Consider the following 17,846-nt stretch of genomic DNA (forward strand, 5'->3'; position numbering starts at 1 on the left):
CTAAATGTTTAGTAGTTGTGTTGACTTCATATTCTCAGTTTGGGGTTTCCCTAATTGTGTAGTTAATATAAATATCAATCCCAGACTCATTTGAAGGCAGAGTTTGTTACAACATTTAGGGAGACTATTATTTAATTATAATTTATAATTATTCTTATGTTCAGAGCCAAGATTTTATCAGACAGGGTTTTCTGATGGCTCCCTTTAGGGTACGCAATTGAATATTTTTTTCTAGCTCATCCTTTCATTGAGGGTCTGTCCTTTTCAAGGAGCCCGTCTTTTTGTAGGTGTCTGATTTTAGCCCTCTACAATATATGGGCCTGAGGTCTGGCCTTCCATTTTGTGAAATGAAAGTGACTGTTACTTCCCACATGTGTAGGTTACTGTGTTTACTTTTACCCTCAGGACTGTCCTGACTTCCAAGTTTCCTTTTAATTTGGTTTCAATTCCTTGTTAATTTTTTTTGCCCTTATGGCTTTCCCTTATTTTCTTGTGAGCAAAATAATGTATTTAAAAACATATTTAAGAGAATGTAGGTATTCTGTGATCAAATATTTTTTTCCCAGAATATCTAATCTACCATTTTGCCAGAAGTGGAAGCCTGCCATCTTGCAATAGCTTCCTAACCAGACTTGCAGTGTTGTTCCTTCCTCAATCCAGACTCCTCAAAGTAACCAGAAAAATATTTTTTACATCAATCAGATTATGCTCCACCTAGACTAAAATTCAGCCTCTACCATGGCATAGAAACCTGTGTGATCTAGCCCATCTTTTTAAACTCATTTTCTTCCTATCCTCCCTTTTGACTTTTCATCAGCCACCTTGTCTTTCTATTTCTCAATAGGCCAATCTTCCTCTTGCCTTAAACCTTTTAGATGATTTGTCTCCTCTGCCTAAAATATTCTTCTCCAAGATTTTTGTGATCCAGTTCATTGTTATCATTCAGATTTCAACTCAGTTGTCGCTTGCTTGACCATCTCTTCTAAGTTGCCTCTCCACAACTCTCCCATCACATGGTGGTTTTTCTTTTTTTACAGCACTTATTGCCATCTGAAATTATCTTGTTTATTAGTTTTTCTGTTAATTTCTTTTTCCTTCTCACTAGGATTTAAGCTCCAGGAGCACAGGTACATGGTTTATTAATATATCCTTAGTGCCTAGAAGAGTTTAGGTGTTCAGTGTATGTTTATCAAATGAAATTCATTCAAACAATATTTATTGAATACCTGCTATGCGCCAGACAGTGTTCTAGGGGCTTGGAAAACATAAATGACATGAACAAATGCAGATCCCTGCCTCATAAAGCTTATAGTCTAAAGGAGTGGATAGACATAAAGCAGTAAACATACCATATAAGTAAATTACATAGCATGTTAGAAGGTGATAATTGTAATGGGGGGGGGGGAGTAAAGTAGAAAGGTGGGAAGGGGGAGTTGGCAATTTTAAACAGGATAGATTAGGCTTATTAAGGAAGTGATTTGACAGCAAAAAAATGAAGTGAAGGAATTAGCTGGGTGTCTTCTGGGGGAAGGGCATTTCAGGCCGAGGGAACAGAAAGGGCTAAGGTCCTAGAGAGTCAGAGTGGTGGGAGTAGAGCAAGAGGTCGGAGAAGATGGGTCCAGAAGGGTAATTGGATGCCAAATCTTAGGTTCTTAGTGGCTATTCAAGAATTTTGTTTTTCCTCTGAGTGAAACAGGGAGCCACTGGAGGGTTCTGAGCAGATTTAAAAGGATCACTCTGGATTTACTCTGGCAAGGGTAGAACAGCAAGACCTATAAAGAGAAAGTTACAGTAAACCAGGGAAGGGGTGATGGTGGCTTGGACTAGGTGGTGGCAGTGAAGGTGGCGAGAACTGATTGGGATCTGGAAATATTTTGAAGGTAGAGCCAACAGGATTTGCTAACAGTGTAGACGTGGGTTATGAGAGAAAGTGAGGCATCAAGGAGGACACTGAGATTTTTGTTCTGAGCACCAGGAAGGATGGAGTTGTCAACAGCTGACAGGAAGCCATGGGTGAGTAGGTTTTGGGGGAAAGATCATTTCAATTTTGGACATGTTGAATTCAGACATATGAGTGATAATGTTGAGTAGGCAGTTGGAGTTCAGAAGTGAGCCTTGGAGGAGATATAACTTTGGGAGTGATTGGCATAGAGTTGGTGTTTAAAGCCCAGGGAGAGAATGTAGGTGAACAAGAGGAGAGGACCAAGGACTGAGCATTGGGTCCCTTCAACATTAAATAGTCAGGGAGAGGGAGAGGAAACTGCAAAGAGACAGGGAAGGAACCACCACCATTAGCTAGAAGATGATCCAAGAGAATGGTGTCCTGAAGCCAAATGTGGGTGTAACATGACACCTTTTTATACACACTTGTAAATTTATAGTTTTTTAAATTTCCATAATTGTACATTTAAAATAGTCAGTATTGAATTAGTTTTCTAATGTGTACATTTTGTAATTAACAAAAAGTCTGTTCAGAGAATAAACCCTTCACAGTTTTCACACACAACTGATGTGTGAGTTGAGAGTCTGTAGGACATAAATATGAGTAATTTAACTTGGTATGGGGATCTCACTTCTAAGATATTTTAACTCTTCCTGGTGTGTCCCCAGGTTAATTACATTTGCTTTTTGTTTTTGTTGGGGCTCTCATTACCATGCTGACTGTGACTTCAGGCCTCCACCTTCCCTATCTGAGGTCTTTCTGCTGTTTCTGTCACTACCAGAAGGATTTCATAGAGAAAGAACATATAGGAATTGAAGGAATGGTCAGCTTCTCATTGCCTATTTAGCCTGGGCTTGGACTTTGAGAGATTTCAGGATAGTTCTAATTGCCTTTTAGTTTTGTGAATGGAAGAGGGTTGCAATCTAGGGACCTTTACCATAAGCCTTCCCTTGATAACCTGTGCTCTCAGATTCAATTCTCAGAATTTGCACTTCATAGTTAGCCCATATTAGTTAGGCATTATAATGTTAATCTCCTCATTTCTGGCTTATTTCACTCAACATACTGCCCTTCAAGTTCATTCGCCTAGTTGCATACTTCACAACTTCATCTCTTCTTGGCGCCACTCAGTATTCTATTGAATGTATACACCACAGTTCACCATTCCATTTATTGGTCAATGTACCTTTAGGTCACCTCTATCTGTTGTGAATCATGAATACTGCCCCCATAAACACTAGTGTGCAATGTCCGCTCATGTCCCTGCTCTCATTTCTTCCAAGTATATACCCAATAATGGTGTTGCGGGACCATATGCAACCCCATAGTTAGCTTCCTGTGGAACCACCACACTGCCTTCCAGACTGGCTGAACCATTATACTTCCCTACCAACTGTGAATAAGTACATAACTCTCTCCACGTTTTCTCCAGCACTTGTATCCCTCTGTTTATTTAAACAGTTTTATTCACACATCATATAATCCATTCTAAGTAAACAATCAATGATTCCTGGTATAATCACAGAGTTATGCATTCACCACCACAATCTGTATGAGGACATTTCCATTTCTTCTGCAAAGAAAGAGGGAAAGGAGAAAAAAAAATTAAGAATGAAAATATAAAAGATAGAATAAAATAAAAATAAAAATAAAATAAAATAAAATACAGTGAAAATGTCAGACAACAACCCCACCACCGAGAAACCCATATCATTCCCTTATAATGCCCTCTTAAGACATTTAACTTTGGTATATTGCCTTTGTTACAGTTAGTGGAAGCATCTTACAATGTTACCATTAACTATAGACTCTAGTTTGCATTGATTGTATTTTCCCCCTGTAACATCTAATTTTCAACACCTTGTGATGTTGACATTCTTTTGTTCTCCCTCTTTGAAAAATGTTCTTATAGTTGTACATTTAATCACCATCATTGACCACTCTAGGTTTCTCTATCTTATACAATACCAGTCTATACCTTCTATCTCTCCTTCTGGTGTCATACATGCCCCTAGCCTTCCTCTTTCAACATTACTCACACTCATCTTTGTTGAGAGTACTTACAATGTTGTGCTATCACCACACAGTATTATTCTATCCATTTCTGGATCTATACAGTCAATCCTGTTGACCCTCTTGTACTCCTTCATCATCAAATGCCCAATTTCTAACCTGTTTTCATCTCCTGATAACCTGTGTTCTCAACTTTAATCTCAAATTTCGCTCATCAATATTAGTCCATATTAGTGAGTCTATTGAGTATCCATCTTTTTTGTTTCTGGCTAATTTTGCTCAGTGTAATGTCTACTGTCCAGCATTTTGACTTTTGGAATTTATATGTCATATTTTATTTTATTTTATTTTATTTTATTTTATTTTCCCACTCTCTCTCTTTTTACTCTCACTGATAGTCTTCATTTCTACTCTCTTCTCCAAAGCTCTCTCTCCTGCCTTTTCCTATCTGCCTGTGGTGCTCCCATTAGTATTTCCTGTAGAGCAGGTCTCTTATTTACAAAGTCTCTCAGTGTCTGTTTGTCTGAAAATATTTTAAACTCTCCCGCATTTTTGAAAGACAGTTTTGCCAGTTATAGGATTCTTGGTTGGCAGTTTTTCTCTTTTAATATTTTAAATATATCATGCCACTGCCTTCTTGCTTCCATGGTTTCTACTGAGAAATCTACATATAGTCTTATCAAGCTTTTTTTTTGTATGTGATAGATCGCTTTGAGGATTCTCTCTTTGTCTTTGATGTTTGAAAATCTGATAATTAAGCATTTTAGCATAGGTCTATTTGGATCTATTCTGTTTGGGGTATGCTTCATTTCTTGGATCTGCAATTTCACATCTTTCATAAGAGATGAGAAATTTTCTGTGATTATTTCCTCCATGATTGTTTCTGCCCCCTTTCCCATCTCTTCTCCTTCTGGGACACCCATGACACATATATTAATGCACTTCATATTGACATTCAATTCCCTGAGACCCTGCTCATATTTTTCCATACTTTTCCCTATCTGTTTTTTTTTTTGTAGGATTCCAGATGTCCTGTCCTCTGGTTCCTGAATCCTTTCTTTTGCCTTTTCAAGTCTGCTATTGTATGTCTCCATTGTGTTTTTCATCTCTTCTATTTTGCCTCTCATTCCCTTAAGTTCTGTCAATTATTTTTTTCAAACTTGTAACTTCCTTATGTTTGCCCAATATCTTCTTTATATCCTTCATCTCTTTTGCCATATCTACCCTCAACTTGTTGAATTGATTTTTGAATTGATTTTGCATATTTATTTGAAGTTCTTTAGTTAGTTGTTTCATCTCCTGTATCTCATTTGAAGTGTAAGTTTGGTCCTTTGACTGGGCCATAGCTTCATTTTTTCTAGTGCTTGATTCATAATTTTTTGTTGTCTAGGCATCTGGTTTCCTTGATTACCCCAATCAGATTTTCCCAGACTAGATGGGCCTGGGTCTCAGGAGGAGGTTGTAATCAGCATGAAGTTTCCCTGAGGATGAGACCCAGAAGGTTGTCAGACTTTCCTGTGAGGCTTCTAGACACTGTGCTTTTCCTATCTTGCTCAGCAGGTGGCGCTTGTCAGCCTGCACCTCCCCATTGGCATAAAGAGGTATGTTGCCTTTATTTCTCAGTAGACTCTGCCTGCTAGGGGCTGAGAGTGTCAGAAGCCAGGCTTAAGCTCTTTCTGTTTTTTTTCCCCTAGATCCTAGGGTCTGAGTTCTCTGAGGGAGGGAAGCCACTTGAGCTGCACCCCACCTCCCCCTTTCTTAGGGAAGATAAGCCCTTTAGGGATTTATCTCCTACACTTCTTCCTTTGTTTCTCTAACTATCTTAAATCCACCCTTGCCTGAGTAAATGCTGACAATTGAAAATGCTTGAGGCTTTCTCTAATGAGAGAAAAAAAATAAAGGAAAAAAGAAAGAAATCCCTTTTTTAGAGCCAGTACCGAGCCCCCTCCCTTCCCCAGTTACCAGTCAGGAGCCAGAGTTGGTACCTAGTTCTCTGTGTTCCTTTTCTTGGGACACAGCCCTTTTCCAGTATTCTGAGCTCAGCTGACTCCAAAAGCCTCCATTTTTATATATTTATGCATTTTTTTTTTTTCCTATCAGCCCCACCTCCCCTTTGCCAGGAGAAACCTCCAGGTTACTTTTCTGCTTGATCCAGGTTTGTTGGTGCTCCTGGCTTGTATTCAGTAGTCCAAATTCATTAATTAAAACTGTAATTGGAGCTTGGTTGAGCTACCTTCCCTTCTTCTTCATAGACTGCTTCTTTTTCCCACAGGGAAGTTTTCCAACTCAGTCCACCTTGCCAGTTGGGGGTGGGGTGCCTCCGCAATTTGGGGGCTTTACTGGTCCCACAATTTGGGGGTTCTATGCTGTGATTTCAGCCATTCCACCATTCCAGACTGGTGTACAATGTGTGTCTGGTCACAGATGTCCCCCAACAATTGTTCCAGACTATTTACTAGTTGTTCCTGGCTATATGCTAGTTGTTCCAGAGGACTAACTAAATTCCACACCTCCCTATGCCCAAATCAGGTCACTTTTGCAACTTCTTGCCACTTTTCCCCACCCCCAACTTGGCACATAGTAGGTATTCAGTAAATGATTGTTGAATTGAATTGTATATCCTCCCTCTAATATAGCAGATACAGTTTGCTTTCAAAACCACAGGAGATTTTATTTTTAAAAATCCAGCAACTTCTGGGATGGGCGTTTGCTTTAAGATTACATATATATGTATATATTCTGGCAAATATAATAGTAAAGCACACCTAAATTACAAATTATCACTTCACAAAACTTAAAGTAGTTTATTCCTGTTGGTTTTCTTTTCCCACTAAAGTCATCATCCATTTGCAGAACAGCTTTAGCAGCTGAAAAGACATGGTAGGGAATTGAACAAATTGAACATTCATAGCCGACAGATTTTCTCCTTCTGTGTGTGGATTGGACTTGACTGTGAACAGTTGGAGGTCAGGCCATCACTAATATGTATAAAACTTTTGATGTTAATTTACCATTAAAATATATATTAATTTTTGGCAGAGGTATGAATATCTTTGTCTTGCCTAAAGCTTAATTTCCCATGATATGTAGAAAGCTAAAATCCACACCGGGCCAATTTTAAAAGCATATAAACTTTTTCTTTCATTAAAGCCCCATTTTGTTTCTTGGTGAAAGTACGTATATGAGTTTCACTTTAACTTACTAAAAAAGTCCTTACAAAAAACTCGAAATATCATTCTGTTTGGGCTGCATTTAATGGATTTTCCGGGATAAATCCTTTCAGTTGCCATTTTGGCTGTGCCTACTCAACCTCAAACAAATGTTTTGTCAGGGACCAAACAAATGTATAAAATTATGGGTGGCAATGTCTTAGCATGTTAGTAGATGCTACTCTTTAAAAAGAATCATCTTTTCTTCTATTGTTATCAAACAGTTGTCTCCACGATTAAGTGGTGGGTTAGGATTAGGGTTAGGGTTAGGGTTGGGGTTGGGGGCAGTTGGAGTAAGGAAAGGAGAGAGAAATATCCCAGTTCAAAAGCCTCATCACAGTCTAGCAACTGGCTACATTTTCCCATGGACGGGTAAAGACTGTCTGCTCTTTAACATCTTTTCTATGTTCAGCTCCTCAAACTACACCAGGAGAGTAAATATTGTTTCTGAGTAGAATGGCATGATTTGGAGGTTCTTGCTTTATGTGGTATCTGCATTTATGAAGAAAGAAAAGAAAGGAAGATATTTTATTTTATTGTTGCAAGGAAACACAATTATTTTTGACATGCTCACATCTGACATAAAATGATATTGATAGTGAAATCTTCTCTGAATAAATCTCCTTTCTGTTGGTATTGCTGAAAGTCAACTTCCCTGGATTTCTCTTTTATTCTTTACTTTTGCAGGTCGGTGTTGGCTTTTCATATGATACTATTATTAAAACAAAATAAAACAAAATAAAACAAAAATTCAAATATTTAACAGGGACTTTCCCCAGACAAGGCAGGCATTAAATTAGCATTTAGTAGTGACTTTCTTGATTTCTTTTTTCTTCTACCCCAGTTGTAAGGTAACAATTTCAGTGGAACTTATGGCTCTGGGAACTCCTCAAGAAAAACATCTCGAGGCACCTTTTTACTCCTTTGCTCATGATGTTGAAATGAACTTGGTATGCCACTAAACAATGAAAAATTCTTTAACTATACAATAATATTGAGGAGTGGATTGCAGAGACTGTGATGACAGCCAATCTAATGAAGTGTTTGTGTCTTTTGTTCATAGTAAGGAAGTGGGACCAAGTCATCAATTTTTGTTATAGAGCTTATGGCTCCTGTACTTAATCTTCTTTGAAGACAGGGTTATTCTTCTTTGAACCCAGCCTTCTTTATACATAGTCTGGACCCCATAATTGACAGCAACACCATACAAATCTTAATTTTCTGCAGAGGTATAAATATCCTTATTTTTTCAAAAAATTTCTTTTTCATGATCCATATAGAGATAAAATCCATGTAGGGATAAAATTCAATTAAAAAAAAAACAACAATAAGTAATCTTTCCTAAAATTTCAAGAAGCAGTCATGGACCCAGCCCTGGGTCAGATGTTGGGGAAGATAAAAGAAAAATAGAAGTTGTGACCCCTTCCTTCAAGGAGACCACCATTGCATAAAATAACACTTACGTGGAAATGAGCAAATTGCAGGGCAATATAATCAAGTGCTGATCTCTCTGGTAGAGACCATATATAACAGAAAAAATGGAGAAAAAAAAGGTCACTAAAAAAGTTTCATAACTTATTTAAACTGAGCCTAGGAAATAATGTAGGCAGAGAAAAGTCAGCATGAGAAAGGGGACAAACTCCAGTCAAGGCACAGTGATGGGAAGGAAAATAGTAAAATGATAGTAATGAGTAGAGTGTGGCATTTGGTCCATGGCAAGGAGTAGTGGGGTATTCATGGTTACCTTCAGAAGCCCTCTTTCCCCCCCAGGAATTGTTATAAGAATTGCATTCTAGGATGCTGAGAGCATGTGCCTCCATTTTATTTATCAATCATTCAGGTACTCATCAAAGAAACCCTAAAATATAAAAGGTTTTGAAAGAATAGATAAGATGATTTTAACTCTTGACCTCAGTGTCTATTAATTTAGTCTCTGAATAGGAAAACGAGAGCCTGATAACAAATTCATCCTCCCTATCAGAAAATAAAATGTCCTTGATTTTTAAATTAAAAGCCTTGCATATATTCTCATATTCACTCATATCTGGACCTGGAATGAAGTAACAAAGTTAAGATCTTCTCCATGATAGCAGTAGGTTTTGTATTTTCTTCCCAAAAATATGCTTGAGTTTTTCTGGTTGACACGTCTGAGCATTCAGCTGGGCAAGGCAGGAGGAGCCCCCACAGTGAAGGGTCTCCGTGCCCTCCACTGGCTTCTTTACTTTCTTCTTCCTTCATCTAATGTGAATGGACAAAGAGACTGTACCCCTCTTTTTCTGATTTCTGATGTCTGAAGAAATCGTGGCATCTAGCTAACATATTTCCCTTCTTCGGTTATTTTACCGCTCTGTTTTCTCAAACTTTCCCCAGGTGTACAGCCACAAAAAGACTTCCTGACACAAAGAACATTGGACCTTTGAAAGCCTACTGCAAACCCCAAGGGTTGAAATGGCTTACCCTACCCATAACCAAGATGATATCTCAGGCTATCCCACTACCTTCTGCATCCCTTTCCCCCTGGACACACTTTATTGATAATTTTTTTCTGGAAACTGGATAAAGGCAAATAATAATGGGGAGGTGAAAAAACAGAAGTGCAGAAACAAGCGCAAAATAAAACTGTCTGTTGGTTTTGATGTAAGGCTATGGGACGTAGGAGAGAAGCAGAGGGAGCCCTGAACATGTTAGCCTTGTGAGAAAAATGGACTGTGCACAGGAATAGCATTTTTTTTCCTGTTTTTTGAAAAAAGAAAACAGGAGAAATAGTTCTGAGTGTTGGATCCAGCCTTTTCTTTTTGCAGGAATTCTGTTGTCTCTTTAGAAAATATAAAAGCCGTTCCAAGGCACATTGGCACCCGTGTGGCACTGCAGCCTTCTCTTGGCACTGCCTCATCCTGTTACTGGCAGGACAGAGCATGGACCTCTTTAGCTTCATCCTCTGTTGTTTTCTGCACAGGAGCCAAACATTGTGGCTACTCGCGAGGCAAGGCTGGCAGCTGAGGAACCCAGATGCCAAGCTCTGGACGGGACTTCTGTTGAGTTTGTGGCTGGTCCCTTCCCTGGCATCTGCCCTGGCTTTGCAGCAGCCTGTGTCCCCGTCTGCAGAGCTGGGCTCAGGATTAGGCTTCTGCTGGCTCCCGTGGACGTTCGGTCACTGTTTCCCTTTTGAATTATCCTTGATTATGAGGAATGCACCTTTATGACACATCCCTCCCCGGGCGCCTGCTTAGACAATGTGCCTTCACAGCTAAAAACGGGGTTTTCTCTCAAATTACCGGCCATTGTTAGCAAGAATGCTCCTGGAATGGGAACGCTCTTTTTCAGGTAGGAAGATGTGAAATGAAACACAAAAGCTTATATTTCAGACACAAACCCTTATTTTCTTCTTATTGATAGGGAAGGGTCTGAATGAAGTTGAACAAACAAACAAAAAACCCCAAACAAAGAACAAAACAAAACAAAGGCAACACAAGAAATATCAAAAGCTCTCTTCTTTCTTTTTCAATTCCCATGACTTTCTGCTCCCACACGACGCCTCTGTCTTTTACTGAGGAAAATGGCTTCATTTCCTTATCCACAGGGACTTTTGACTTTACAAGAGTGAGTGTTCAGGTTGCAAGAGCTAGTAACATACCGTATTTAACAGATAGACATTGAGTTGGGTTCCCATTGGGTGAGAATATTGGACCACATTCTGCTAGTGAGAGGGCAGGGGTTGGAAGGAATCAGTCAATAAATCTGACTGCTTTTTGATGGCACTCATGGTTACTTCCACTGGTAAAAGGAAACCTTGGGCTTACCTAAGAAATGAAAGTCAACTTGAGAAGTTCACCAACTAATAAGGAAGCTAAATGCACACAGAAACAATTTAGAAATAGTCACCCCTGGAATATTGTTGTACTTATGAGAGAGTTCATACTCTAGATTCTTTAGTATTCGTCCTTCTTATGACTGGGCATTGTTCATAGGAATTATAGGTACAATTCAAAGGGAAGGATGAATTACAGCTAAATAGAGGGTACTTTACTTTCCACAGCCCAGTGTCTAAATTGTCTATTGGAAATTTGAGCAACTTCAGACCAAAATTTCAAATCTATTACCCCCTCATGATGAATAATTGTTTATTGTTCTATTTCTGCAACTGGAATAAGAGTTTGTACCACTGGCAATCTCTGAAGCTTCATGGAATCTCAATGAGAGTTAAGACTTTTAAAGTCAGACAGAACTGAATTCTAGTCTCAGTTCTATTCTTTATTAGCTGCATGACCTTCAGTAAATTCCTGAACCTCCTTAAATCTCCATTTTTTCATCTGTGAAGTAGGAAGATCACTGTATCTATCTCATAGGGTTATTGTGAGGGTCAGATGACAAATCCATGGTACAATGTATGGCACAGAGTGAGACCTAAATAAATGTTGGCTAGTGTTAAGATTTCCTATAGGCTGGAGCAAAAAGAACACCACCTACCTATCTACAGACCAGTGTCTGTCTTATCTCCGTGGTTGACCATCATATATATTGACTGCCCTGCTTTGTGAGAAGGACCAGCCTGTATTCTTGGGACCCTCAGAGCTACATATATATATATACCCTCGTGCCAGGCATGGCATGCAATGACTAAATGTTTGCTAAATAAAATAGTGAGCACAACTGACTTCAGGTTTATACCCCTGAATATGTTATTTTAGAACATTAAATGGAGATAAGGTCACTTCATAAATTACTATCAAAACAGGCATCTCCTGAGGTGGATAACAAAGGAAATTGCAAGCCTTAGGCATATAGGTACTGAGGAAATAATTCTATTAAATTCACACTTTCAGAGTTTGGAATTGTTGTCATGCCCACCAGAAAATAAAAGTTACTGATGCATTCAAGTGGCCTTTGCAGGTGCCTAGCACATCAGGAAGGAGCAGTTGTTAAGCTAAGCTGTAGCACTATACATATATTCAAGAAATGGGAGAACAATTCTAAATCCAGAGAATATAGCCAGGGTTGGCAAACTTTTTCTGTAAGGCACTAGATGGTAAATATTTTAGGCTTTGCAGGCCATATGGTCTCAATCGTAGCTACTCAATTCTGCTCTTGTAGCACAGAGCAGCCACAGACAATATGTAAACAAATGAGTCTGGCTGCGTTCCAATAAAACTTTATTTATAAAATAAATCCATGGGCCATAGTTTGCTGAGCCCTGATATAAGGGGCAATATTTAGAATTTTATTTTGTGACTAACTTTTAGGTTGGCCACAGTGTCACCAAAATACAACATCTCTTTCTTCTTGGTTAACAGTTTGCTAAACCTAGATTGGTGAGGATTTTAAGGGATATGGGAAAAAGTTCAGAGACTACAAGTCTGGGGTCCAAACTCTAGGGCCAGGCTGGAGACTTGATGTGAGAAGCATAAGAGGGACTGGGGCAGGGGGCGTGGGCTGGAGAGCAAATCCTCAGTTCTAGCTGATCATTACCGTAAGGGGATCGGGGCTCAGTCTTCCAGATATTCCACTTTTTCAAACCAAGCCAGAAACCTGGTAAAAATCTAATTTTTAAATATTGGCTTATCAGTTTTAAAAATACTATGTGACCCTACCAAAATACATGTGCAGTTGAATTTAACCTGCAGGCTGGTAGTTGGTGAACTTTGTATTTCACCTTTGAAATACTGCTGGTTGCTTTGCAATGGTGCTGGAGGTTTTTCCAGTACTAGTCTGAATTTTACAAGGATTAATCAGATTTACTCTGCTTCCTTAAAGTCCTCTTCTGTTTCAAAACTGCCTACCCTAATGTGGCATCGCAAAGATCTGCCTGACCATATGTACAGGGTGTACCAAGCATGCCCAGTGCTTCATAGAATTTCATTAGAAGTTGAACAGCCTAAAGGAAAGGGCAAGACTTGGCAGCTTGTTCATTTGAAGATTTATGGATGAGGAGCCTAGAAAATTCAGGAAGAAATAAATCCATATTGAGTTTGAAATTGTCCAGTTCTGCTTGAATATGCTAAATACCCTCTCATCTCATCCCTGTTCTTTGTGCCTGGCATATTTGGTTCTACAAATCAATAGAAACCATTCTCATTTCCTAATATTAAATATCATTTTGTTATAAACTCTAATAATTTGACTTTTTTTTTTTATAAATTGGGTATAAATGGAAATTACCTTTTTATCACTTCAAAGTTTAATTTCCTAGTTTTAATGGATTCCTTAAAAATAAATGGGATAGATTAGATGAAACTTGTATTGTTTTTATTTGACAATCTCAAACCGCTTTATTGTGGAAATATTTGGGGGTGTGAATTGTAATTTTAATATCCCTGTGTTTGTTTGACGGGCATGAATCTATTTGGGATTCATCTGTACTGAAGCCATCTGAAAATTCTTTTGTTGAATAAAACTCTTATGCTGGAAGTCTTTGGAGGCTTTTAAATAGAACCTCTTTTTTTTTTCTTCCCCAGAAATAGTCTATTGTGCCTGTCAAAATATTTCCAAACCTGAACTCAAGAAGGTTCCACTTCTGTTTGGACACAGGTATTGATGTTTCTGAAAAAGTACTCTTCCTTCTTTAATAAGAACTTAATGGTAATTGACACCCTAGCCTGGGTCTACATGCTGGGTTTTTAAAATAAAAATAAAAATCAAGTGGCATCTGTTGAACTGGAAAAAAACAAAACTGGTTTTATGCATTTAGTTCTGCATTTTAGAAATTCTTAAGTTCATCCCATCTTAGTGTTCTGGAAAAAGGTATAATGGCATGAAAAGATCCCATGAAATTCTTGTGTTCCATAAGGTGTCTTGAAGTTTGATTGGATATTAACTAAAAGATCATTTTGTTTCCCTTTTATAGCAGGAGACGCAATGTGTTCATTTTATAACATCTCCGCTGTTTGGAATAAATCACCAAGGACAGATGCTCATCACATTTTGGTTCCATAAAATTCTTTGCAGAGTCTGAACAGATACATGGCTAGTTGCTTTAGGTCTCTGTCCAGGCCATTGTTTGTTTGGTAAATCAAATCCACAGAACAAAATAGAGTTACACTAAGGATACTGAAATCAATATTTTGTTTGTTGGTTTTATGTGTTGGTTGTTACAGTTTACCACAGACATGCCTCTTGGACTTTACCTTCAGTATCACAACTTCCACCTTTAAAAATGTCGTCAACCACCTCTTCGTCTTTTCTTCTAAAACAGCACAGTTAATCTGATTTCCTGCTGTTAGATATTCTAGTAATGCCATTTTAAAGGTTCTCAGCAGAAAAATTTGCCAGTGCTCTTGAATAAGTGCTAAAATTCCATGTTCAGTCTTTTCCATGGTGGCAAACGGATTTTCGACAAGCAACACTGAGGAGTATATTTTAAAGTAATATGTGTGCTGCAAAACTGTTGGCGAGTTTTGGACATGTTTCATGTACTTTATGGCACTTCCTTTGAATTTTTAAAAAAAATCAAGAAGATACACTTACTTGCCAATATTCATTTTTTTTTTAAGGAGGAGAGATTTGAGCTTAAAAAGTTGTGACAGTACATCTTCAGTTGATATTTTCTTGAAGAAGTCTCATATGGTTTTAAATTATTTATCCAAGAGGGTACACGATAAACAGTTGAGGCTTTCCATAATGGTGTGCAAGGTAAAAATGTGCATTTTACAAAACAGTCATAAATGCGTGTTCCCACATTTGACAAACTGCTTGAGTCTCCCGAGAAAATATTGTGTAAGTGTGTGTGTATGTTGTGTGTGTGTGTGCAAGAGTGAAGAAGCCGCTTGAATATTGAGTGAATAGATAAAGCCCATGGCTAGAAGGGTGTGGGGGTGACAATCAGCCCCAAAGGGCAACAGGAAATTGTGGTAATTTTTTTGAAAACGAATTAGGGAAGTCCAGGCTGTATAATAACCACTTGGTAGGGCTAATGTTCCGACACCATCTGACGGGATGGAAAAGTGGGAGTTTGGCACGTGGCTCTCACCCTCGCCAGTGAATTTCACTTGCTGTTTGTTTATTAACAACCGTGTCAGTGCTAGATTCACTTCCGAGCTTCCTCTTTTTCAGGAATGTGTTTCTCACCCTGGAATTAAAAGAGCATTTTTATTGGTGTATACTTTGCTTTTGACAAAGGCTCAGTGGTTGTCAAGCCATTTTAAGGTTAGCTTTGTTTTTTCCCACCCTGAAGTAGGTTCCCAAACTGCAGAGAGAAACCTTCCCCAGGCACAAATCCTAAAGTTTCTAGTGAGTAGGCGAGAGGAAATAAAAATTATGCCCTTTCTTTTATTTAAAGATTGCTTTCGTGATGAACCAGCTTTTTACTCCATTAAATATTTGCTTTCTGGGAGCATTTGTATGTATTTTCTTAGCTCTTAACTACCACATTTTGTTCAGTTTTGTATCTGCTAGCCCCAGCATTTACAACCTACGAAAACCTCATAAATCTACTTCATTTTTCTAATAAGACATGAAAGTCCTTAATTGGCCTTAATGAAATGCACTTAAAGGGCAATAAACGTGTTTAAGCCCCTCTTTCAGGGTGAGCTTCATACTCTCACTCTACTCTGTTTTAGCCTTTCTGGTAATTAATCATTTATTCATATGTGACGAATCAGTAACAAGATCAAGCAACTACTGCACAATTGCATGATAATAAGCTGCTCATATATGTGTCAAGATTTAGCAATCCTTTTTAAAGCCTAATTTAAAGTCATTTTACAACTAACCAGACTGCTTCTCTGAAGCATTTTCCCCCAGTATCTTTTTTACATATTTTCATTTGGATGCCATCTTTTTATTTTGTTTATAGAGCCCAGTCCGCCTTAAATTCACTTATGGCACCAGAGTGAATTTCAGCAATGCAAACATTTACCATTGTTTTTCAGTAGGCTTGGAATTCTCTCTTTGATCCAGAGGGGAAAGTGTGGGGGAGCAGCAAAAGAAAAAAAGAGCCTCATTTATAAATAGAAGACCCAGGAGTCCCTGCCATTTTTAGTACCCATTTAAATCTTAAGTCTACAGTGATTTATGGAGACATGTTAATCATTTGTCTGCACCTTAGCACTCTGAGAATTCCAGCAATTTCCCATGCCACCAATATGCCAATGGAGGGGTTCCCTTTTCTGCTGAATTCCTACCTTTAATGCAAGCAGACATCAAATATCTGAATACCTGCTTGTGTGTACGCAAGTTGGGGGATTAGATTTTTCTGGCTGGGTATGTACAAGCATGTGCTCACTGGTAAACCTGGATGAGGACATACGAGGGAAGATTTTGACTTTCCCAAATATGATCGAGTTGCTTTGCCCTTATGAAATATATATTGAGTTGATCTTAACGTATGATTGAATGAACAATCAGCATCAGCTGTAGAGAAGGCAGTTTTGTTCAGACCAATGAAACCAAAGTAATTTAAGAGTCAAAAGTCTTTCTCCAGCATATAACACATTTAAATCATTTGGATTCAATCACTCAACATGTCTTTAATATTTGTGTATATTAAGCAGGTGCCAAGGCCAGATTTTGCTTTTAATAGTAAGTTATTTGTACAAACCCAGTAGAGATGTTACCTGTAAGTAAAAACATGCCATCTGAATTGACCTGCTGCCTAATCTTTATCTTCTTCTATTATATACATTATGTTTAAAATGAAGCTGTAAATATATGTATCCCTCCCTCAGATGTGTTTACACCTTATTAATTCTGATGAAAGGTAAAAGGGTGAGCCGAATTGGTGACAAATCTGAGTAGTAAAATGTTTTAAAATAAATGTCATTTTATTATTTTCAAGTACAAAAGAATGGCTCTTCCAGTGTAACCAGACAGAAGGAAGCCTGGCCAGATTTGCCTTAATGTCTGGACAATGACCACATGTGACTGGCATGCTATCTGTTGGCTTTTGAATTCTCCTGAAGTATTTGAAAATTGGTTTCTTATATACCTTAAAAACTTTCCCCCTGCAATTCAACTATAGGTAGGCTCCTATAATGCAAAAGTCACATTTCCTGTGTCTTGTACAGACAATAAAACTCATCGTAGTGGTTTTAATACGTTCCTGTTGATTTACCTTGACTCAACAATACTTTTTTATCTTAGGTCCTGGAGAGTAAATTGCATTCTTGCAATCACAGATTCTTGAGTAGGGGGCATGAAATTAATAAGATTTAATCAGCGCACCATTCACATTGTAATCTGTTCGAACAGCTCGCCCTGGAATTGTGCAGTGCACATCCTGTGCATCCATATGTTGCAGGTCCAGTTTTCTGTTTTGTCTATAAACAAATCTATCTACAATTTTGGTTGAAACATTATATTTCCTTTGTTTTCACATGGCATGTATTCTGCTTTACTGGGTGCTTCTAAAGTTGATCCTTCAACATAGCAAAGGTGTTTTCACGTGTTAATTTTATATTGCAAACCTGATTGCTCTAGTATTTTCTACAATTCCTCACATGCACTGTAGCCTATTTATCTAGCTCTAAATCACTCTATGGGCAAAATGTGAATTGTGTCTTCATTCTGTTTGGTCTTTCATTTTGTTTTGTGCCAAAATAATAATATTTTCCTTCAATTTATGATAAAGTTCTGTAGGCCAAAGAACTTCTACAAACAAAATAAAGTGATAGGCCTTGAGTAAAATTTCTAAAAGAATTCCAGGTTACTCAAGCATCACAAATCATCTGATTTAAGTACTTTTAAGGGGA

The sequence above is a fragment of the Choloepus didactylus genome, chromosome 1 (genome assembly GCF_015220235.1).
Source record: "Choloepus didactylus isolate mChoDid1 chromosome 1, mChoDid1.pri, whole genome shotgun sequence".
Lineage (NCBI taxonomy): Eukaryota > Metazoa > Chordata > Mammalia > Pilosa > Megalonychidae > Choloepus > Choloepus didactylus.